This window comes from Arachis ipaensis, chromosome B06 (genome assembly GCF_000816755.2).
Source record: "Arachis ipaensis cultivar K30076 chromosome B06, Araip1.1, whole genome shotgun sequence".
Lineage (NCBI taxonomy): Eukaryota > Viridiplantae > Streptophyta > Magnoliopsida > Fabales > Fabaceae > Arachis > Arachis ipaensis.
In genome coordinates this window covers 96,610,877-96,620,458 of record NC_029790.2, presented here as the reverse complement: position 1 = coordinate 96,620,458, position 9,582 = coordinate 96,610,877, and positions in this window count along the sequence as shown.

Sequence of the window (9,582 nt, the reverse complement as noted above, 5' to 3'; positions counted from 1 at the left end):
ATATATATTAACATAAGTAAATAGCCACTAGTCGTGACCCGCGAAGTTTAGGCTGGCTAGGGTACAGAATAAAAGTAGTTGACAACAGTATCTCCTAATCTCTCCCGAAAGAAACATAAGAGCCTCTATAGGCAAGTTCAGAAGAGTTCAATACATAATAAAGCTTTTCAAAATAAAGGTGGAGAGTTTCTAAGCAAATATAAAGTAGAGAATATAAAGATCTTCGCCATCTCTCAGATGAACCACAGCTCACTTCTGAGCACCTGGACATGTATATGAAAAACAAGAGATATATACGGAATGAGAACCCCCGACCCATGGGTTCCCAGTACGGTAAAAGTGCTAAATAAATACAATGCATTGTAATAAAAACTCACTAAGCATCCTAAACTTCCTTTCACCAAATATTCATCCTATGTTCTCGCTAATCCATAAATAGGCAACTGTTATAAGGGAATGCTAAATCTGATTCATATTCCTCATGCTTCCCAACTGCCTAACTCTTTGACGATTCACAATCAGAATTATAAACAAAACCATCACCAGTTATTTTGTCTCAGCAATTCTATGTTGTCACCTCATATCCTCACTTGGAGCAAGTGAAATCACTTCACTGCGTCTACCCAGGGAGCTCAAATTATCTCTGTCTCTACCTGGAGCAAGTGAAATCACTTCACTGCGTCTAACCAGGGAACTCAAATTATCTCACTCTCTACCTGGAGCAAGTGAAATCACTTCACTGCGTCTACCCAGGGAACTCAAATTATCTCATTCTCCACCAGGAGCAAGTGAAATCACTTCACTGCGTCTACCCATGGAGCTCAATTATCTCATTCAATAATCATCATCATTATTCAATTACATCATCAAATCATTGATGCACCACTATTTTGTGGTATATTTTGTACTTAATTGAGTGGATTTTATCCACTAAACTCACACTTATTCATATAATTCGCATGTTTTACATTTTTCTTCCTAATTTTGTGCTATGATTGAAAACATGCTTCTTTGGCCTTAAATTTGCTAATATTAATCATCTCCTATTACCATTCGATGCCTTGATATGTGTGTTAAGTGATTTCAGGGTTTATAGGGCTGGAATGTCTTAGAGGATGGAAAGGAAGCATGCAAAAGTGGAGGGAATACAAGAAATTGAAGAAATTGTTAAGCTGTCAACCCTGACCTCTTCGTACTAAATCGACCATAACTTGAGCTAAAGAGGTCCAAATGAGGCGGTTTCAGTTGCGTTAGAAAGCTAACATCCAGGGCTTCAAAATGATATGCAATTTGCTATAGTTTCCATGTAGTTAAGCGATGCGCACGCGTGCATCACGCGTATGCATGACCTTGCAAAAGTTCAGCAACGCGTATGCATGAGCGACGCATACGCATGACAAAACCATGTGCTAGACGCATCAGAAAACGCTGGAGGCGATTTCTGGGCTCCTTTTGGCCCAGTTTTCGGCCTAGAAAACATAGATTAGAGGCTACAGAGTGGGGGAATCAATTCATTCACACAACTTTCATTCACACAATTAATTCTCTAGGTTTTAGGATTCTTAGGTTTAGCTATTTTCAATTTTAGATTTCTACTTTGCTTTAATTTAGTTTTCTTCTACTTTTAATTGTTCTAGCATCTAGTTTATTTATTTACCTTATTGATTACTTTCTATTGCTACTTTAGTTTATGAATTCTCATGTTAGATTTGATTTTCTGTTTAATGCAATTTGAGGTATTTCATTTTTATGATTTCTTTCTTCAATTTATGTTATTGACACTTTCAATTGGTTGTTTGGATTTTATTATCTCTTATTGCTTTTCTATGCTTTTATGTTGTGTCCTCCAAGTGTTTGATAGAATGCTTGATTGGATTTTAGTGTAGATTTCTCTCCTCTTGGATTTGGTTGAGTAATTGGAGACTCTTGAGTTATCAAACTCCTTTGTTGATTGATAATTGAAAGTTGCTAGTTAATTTGGATCCCTCTAAAGCTAGTCTTTCTTTAGGAGTTGACTAGGACTTGAGGAATCAAATTGATTCATCCACTTGACTTTCCTTCATAGTTAGAGGTTAACTAAGTGGGAGAAATGGACAATTGATGTCACAATTGATAAGGATAGCTAGGATAGGACTTCTAATTCTCATACCTTGCTAAGAGCTTTATTAGCTATTAGTTTAATTCTTGCCATTTTATTTTCTTGTTCCTTATTTCAAAAACCCCAAAAAGATACAATCTCATAACCAATTATAAGTAACACACCTCCCTGCAATTCCTTGAGAGATGACCCAAGATTTGAATACTTCGGTATATTTTATTGGGTTTGTTTTAGTGACAACCAAATTTTTGTATGAAAGGATTATTGTTGGTTTAGAAACTATACTTTCAATGGGAACTTATTATGAAATTCTAAACCGACAAAAATCTGTTCATCACTCATCTCATCAAGAACAGCCTTCAACGTCCACCGACACCAGCATGAAGGACTTCTCAGTTGTACAAACACAAGTAATACAGGCAAGTAATACACAATTGAAGTACAAGTAGAACAAGTAGCACATAATCAGGTAACATGGCATATATGATATAGCAATCCAAACAAATAGGCAAACCCAAACAATTCAAACATATGCCAATGATGTATGCCTGCCCTATGGCTGATAAGTCTCATCTGTCGATTATAAAGCCAACCCGACAAGTCCTGGTAGCTAACCATTGAATTGTCCCTCTGTCATGTATCCCAAACTCGAGTTATTCACAATCATAATCATAAATCACACAACACCGACACTAGTGTTTATCCACGGGGGCGAGCTCATCTGGAACTTTCACAGTGTCCGGCCACACTTACGACATAGGGTCAACAGAATCTCGGATCTCAACCTGGAGCAAGTGGAGCCGACCCACTGCATCTACCCGAGAAAATCCTAAACTCAGATAATTTCACAAATCTCAAATCAACCTCGACTGGGAGCAAGTGGGGGCTGACCACTGCATCTACCCCAGGAGTTGCAAACCAAACCCGGAGCAAGTGGAATCCATGCCACTGCATCTAACCAGGTAGGTATATCTCACCACATTTCGGAGCAAGTAGATCAATGCCACTGTATATACCCAGGCAGGTATATCTCACCACATCCTGGAGCAAGTAGGGCGAAACCACAACCCTTGCATCTACCTGGGGAGCCTCTATACGAACCAACCTGGAGCAAGTGGGGCGCAACTACAACCTTTGCATCTACCCAGGAGGTACGTTCTCATATGTCCAGGAGGAACCAAGGAGGGGATCCTAACCTCCCACCATCTCGCTGGGGGCGATTTTACAATACCGGGAAGAATAAGAAAGAGGATTCTCACCTTCCTTCATTTCTCTGGGGATGCATTTTCGAGAAAGAGAGCTCAAGAGAAAACAATCATCCAAAATCATATTTTCATTTCCAGCCATAAATCAATATTTATCATAGCCATCTGGTTCATAACATAACCCATAACCAGCCAATAATCATTATTAAATACAGCCCTTCGGCTTACGGCATACACCGCACTTCCATCATCACCCTCAGTAACTCATACAATCTTCATTACTCATCATTCATCATTGATTCTCACTTTACTTCATCCACAAGTTACCACATGTCCTACCTTTTTTCATTACTAGGCATACTGTAAAGATTTAGGACTTAGAGGATGAAAATGGAGGCTTATAAGTCTGACATTCGGCTTTAAAAGCTCAAAATCAACTTTTGCTGAAAATGGGGTCACGCGTGCGTAACGCCCATGCGCATGCGTGGAAGGCTGAAAAAGTAGAGTGACACGTGAGCGTCGCTCATGCGCACGCGTGGAATGTAGAGAGATCAAGTGACACGTGCGCGTCAGTCACGCGTGCACATGGATGCATTTTGTGCTCCTCGCACAAAACCCATATAATACCAGCGCAACTCTCTGGATTTTCTACTGGTCACTTGCATCCCCACATCAACGCGTACGCGTTGGCTAGGCAGACACGTGATGGAGCAAAAATTTGAGATTGACGCGGGCGCGTTGGCCAGACATGCGCGCGGGAGCACGATTTGCCAAAATTTTTATTAAGTTTAAAAAGCTGCAAAATTCAAATTTCAATCCCCAAACTTCCAATACACATAACTTCTTCTACAAAATTCTTTTTCAACCATTCTTGAACCATTGAAAAGATCGTTGAATAAAATTTCATAAAAATCCAGTTTTGAAGAATTTCTAACTCCGAGGACCGAGTTACGGACTGCCAAAGTTGGTCAAAAATAAGTTTTTACCCAAAAACAGAAATTACCAATCTTTCCAATGTTCAGAAGCCAAATTCATTGTCACTTATCCAAATGACCACAACCCAACAACATTCACGTAATTACACTCAACCAAAACCAAACCTACCTCATCTACACGACCCAAAACTATCAAATTCCACACCTTAATTCCTCAAACCTTATTATTCAATAATCAAACCAATTATTCACACATTCAATATCTAAAATCCATCCAATCTCTTATATCATCGCACAATACACACATCAACTTACCTTCCTTACTCCTTTTCGGCCTCCGGCCCAAGATTCACAGCCTCTGGCTCAAATTCACAATTTAAATGCATATTCCACAAACAAAATATTCATTATCCAATTCATCAAATCCTCAACACACCAAACATACACATTCACACAATTCTCAATCCAATCATTAATTTACATTACATATCAACTATGCATATTAGTACCAACCATTTAAACAATCCAAACCTAATCCTAGGTGCATCTACCCTAGGAATTCTCATCACACCACACGGTACTTAAGTGAAATTTAAACCGTACCTCTTGTAGCCAAAATAATTGAGCTTCTTCTTGAGAGTCTCCACCAACCCTTAGATCCAAGCCTCACCAAGGCCCCACAAGCAATATCAATCTTCCAATTGTGCACCAAAATTACCCAATACTCTAACATAATCAATTTTTCACACTTTTAATCAATCTAGTGTTCATAAAATTGATAAATCACAGGGTTAGAAGATTCCTTATCTTAACCCATGAAATTGATTGATGGAACTCACCAATGGCTCATACTAGAGCACTCTTAAACAATCAAAATCACAAGATTTCCTCAAAACCTAAACCAAATTCAAATTTAAAGAGTAAAACGAAAACTAGGCAGAGGAAATTGGATTAATCACCACAAAACTTAGATAGAATTGTAGAGGATGAGAAGAGCAATGCGTGACTACAAACGGCTCGTCAATCGGATTTTCGGAGAGAAAGTTATGATGATTTGAAGTTTGATGAAGTTAGGATTTTCTCTCTTCCTCTCTTCTCCATTTCAGCGCCCCTACCCTCTTTCTTTAGGGTAAATGAGCTGAAATGCTCATAACTAATATTTATATATGTTGGGTCTTGGACCCACTTGGGTCCGGTTCACTTGATTTAACCCGTTGGCCCAATTTTGGGCCAAAACCTTTCATATTAGAGTTTTAAATCGTATCTTAAATATTTCTATCTTCCCATATTATAAATTCTTATTTCTTAAAATTATTCATTTCTAATTAATTTTCTCAGCCACAGTATCAGACAGATCGCAGCCGGTACTGCCGGTCAAATTTTCAGTGTGCATTTTTTTTCAGGAAACTATATTTTTTTTACTCAGAAAAATCTACTGAGTCCAAATATCATATTTAAATTATCAAATTCCGATTACTAAATTTTCTAACCATATTCGCTCCCATTTAATTTATTATTTAATTAATTACGATTTGACTGGGTTTTACATTCTACCCCCTAACATAAATTTTTGCCCTCGAAAATTCCATCCACCACCACAAGTACGTGAGCGTAGTCTGCCTTTATATCCAATGCATAGTACTCTCAAGGGTCTTTTTACTCTGCGCACTTCAGTTGCCGCACTCTGATACCTCTCTGCGGATCTCGATCATTCGTCCAACACCGACCAACAGTCTTGTTCATTACTTTCATCATCTCATCAACTCACATCTTATTAAATCTCAAATCATGTCATCAATAATATCACCATCATTAATCATGGTCATCATCCCACATCACTATAATCAACCAAAAATTATCACCATACCTTAATCGTACTCCATCACTATCATCTCTCTCTGTCAAGCCAATTACCACTAATCACAACTAACCTCCAGACTTACTTTCTTATTCCCAAATCCTCAAGTTTATATATAAATTGTTGTTTTAAAGTCTTTGACTAATTAATCAAAACTCTCTTCGTTTTTAGAAATCAAATGAGTTTGAAATAACAAGTTAACAAAATCATAACAATCCGATTTTCTTTAATAATCAATAAAAGCATTTGAAACACATCTCTTTTGCTAAAGTTACTCAAATAAAAAAATTATTTTCAAAACCATAGCCAACATTCTTTCAAATACTTGGAAAAATTTTGACAGCACCTCCCCTGAAAGCTGGAGTTTGCCACCCTTCACGGGTTCCCTCAAACCAATCTCAATACAACGTCAGCATTTCAATTTAATGTTTTCCAAACTTGTCTTTCGAAACCAGTCATTATAAATCTTAATCTAAATCCAAGGCCACCATGACCAAATATCATAGTACTCATCTCTCAAACACGACAACTTGCACTCACTCATCATCTAAATCTAATTACGCGTCAACGATCATTTCCTAATCCATTTCAGAACGTCAAAGTTCATAGCCACAATTTATCCCAATTATCTAGAATCATTATCTGCATTAGTTCACTAACCTTTTAAGTACTCAAAGCATAAAGCATTTCTAATCATACCCTATTATTTCTTATTATTACCATACTATGTTAACGCTCCAACAAGCTTCCACTGTGTCACTCTGATTATTAACCACCAAGAATCCAATCATGAATCCATGTCATATTCCCCTATCGAATCACAAAACCTAGGCCCACTTCTAAGCTTTCTCAACCTGACAGAAATAATGCTTACGCTCATCGTGAGACTCAATCGCATCCTCTTAAAAATCCTTAATCTCTATACTCACATTACCTAATCGTTTAAAACCTATAATACCCGCTGCCTAACAATTTGTCATCCTCCAATTTCTACACATGTGCTCGATTTTCACAAACTTTCATTCCCATTCAAATCTAACTATTCCAATGTCAATTACAAGCCCCTTCTGCCCTAAATCATCAGACTCCAATCAACTCAAACCTAATTAAACAAATCGTTCAAGCAACTATCCACCTCCAAGTGTTTCACTCATCAATCCAAAATCAACACACCATTCTCATATATACCACTGCCAAGATTCCTATCACAGCGTTCCCTCACCGGTTCGTCCTTGGGAATTCCTTTTTCCGATTACTTCATTCATGTCCATGAGACACCCTTCGGGTCTTGTCCACACTAGTCAAGCGATATCGAGGTGATCAGACTCAATATCTCCAGTTAAGTACTTCAAATTACCAAAGGTACACTCATAAACTTCATGCTAGACGTATTGGTTAGATACCCTAACTAGCACAGGCACAGACTCAGAGTATGCATTGAAGCATAAGCAGTTCCATCCCTCAGGCTCACGAGGACGAACTGCTCTGATACCAGAATGTAACACCCTAATATTCATATCCTTATGCTCGAGTCATAAGTCAAAGATAATAAGGTGGTACGACTTTCAAGGTGGATTTTTAATACATAATTATAAGTATAATAGAAAGGAGTATTAATCGAGAAGTTTAAAAAGAGTAAAAATAAAATCGTGAAGTCGTATCACTCACGCATCGACAACTAAAGGATAAAGCGTGAAGTCGAAAATGATATACAGATAAAGGTATGAAGGAGAGTAAGAGAAGGACAGTATATAGATATATAATACAAGTAAATAACCATTAGTCGCGACCCGCGAAGTTTAGGCCGGCTAGGGTACAGTATGAAAGTAGTTGACCACAGTATCTCCTAATCTCTCCTAAAAGAAACATAAGAGCCTCTATACGCAAGTTTAGAAGAGTTCAATACATAATAAAGCTTTTCAAAATAAAGGTGGAGAGACTCTAAGCAAATATAAAGTAGAGAATATAAAGATCTTCGCCATCTCTCAGATAAACCACAGCTCACTTCTGATCACCTGGACATATATATGAAAAACAAGAGATATATACAGAATGAGAACCCCCGACCCATGGGGTTCCTAGTACGGTAAAAGTGCTAAATAAATACAATGCATTGTAATAAAAACTCACTAAGCATCCTAAACTTCCTTTCACCAAATATTCATCCTATGTTCTCGCTAATCCATAAATGGGCAACTGTCATAAGGGAATGCTAAATCTGATTCATATTCCTCATGCTTCCCAACTTTCTAACTCTCTGATGATTCACAATCATAATTATAAACGAAACCATCACCAGTTATTTTGTCTCATCAATTCTATGTCGTCATCTCATATCCTCACCTGGAGCAAGTGAAATCACTTCACTGCGTCTACTCAGAGAGCTCAAATTATCCCAGTCTCTACCCGGAGCAAGTGAGATCACTTCACTGCGTCTACCCAGGGAACTCAAATTATCTCACTCTCTACCTGGAGCAAGTGAAATCACTTCACTGCGTCTACTCAGGGAACTCAAATTATCTCATTCTCTACCTGAAGCAGGTGAAATTACTTTACTGCGTCTACCCAGGGAGCTCAATTACCTCATTCAATAATCATCATTATTATTCAATTACATCATCAGCTCATCTTATCAAGAACACCCCTCAACGTCCACGGACACCAGCATGAGGGACCTCTCAGTTGTACAAACACAAGTAATACAGGCAAATAATACACAAATGAAGTACAAGTAGAACAAGTAGCACATAATCAGGTAACATGGCATATATGATATAGCAATCCAAACAAATAGGCAAACCTAAACAATTCAAACATATGTAAATGATGTATGCCTGCCCTATGGCTGATGAGTCTCATCTGTCGATTATAAATCCAACCCGACAAGTCCTGGTACCTAACCATTGGACTGTCCCTCTGTCGTGCATCCCCAACTCGAGTTATTCACAATCATAATCATAAATCACACAACACCCACACTGGTATTTATCCACGGGGGCAAGCTCATCCAGAACTTTCACAATGTCCGGCCACACTTACGACATAGGGTCAACAGAATCTCGGATCTCAACCTGGAGCAAGTGGAGCCGACCCACTGCATCTACCAAAGGAAATCCGAAACTCAGATAATTTCACAAATCTCAAATCAACCTTGACTGGGAGCAAGTGGGGGATGACCACTGCATCTATCCCAGGAGTTGCAAACCAAACCCGAAGAAAGTGGAATCCATGCCACTACATCTAACCAGGCAGGTATATCTCACCACATCCCGGGGCAAGTGGATCAATGCCACTACATCTATCCAGGTAGGTATATCTCACCAATCCCGGAGCAAGTGGGACAAAACCACAACTCTTACATCTACTCGGGAAGCCTCTATACTAACCAACCTGGAGCAAGTGAGGCGCGACCATAACCCTTGCATCTACCCAGGTGGTACGTTCTCATATGTCCAGGAGGAACCAAGGAGGGGTTCCTAACCTCCC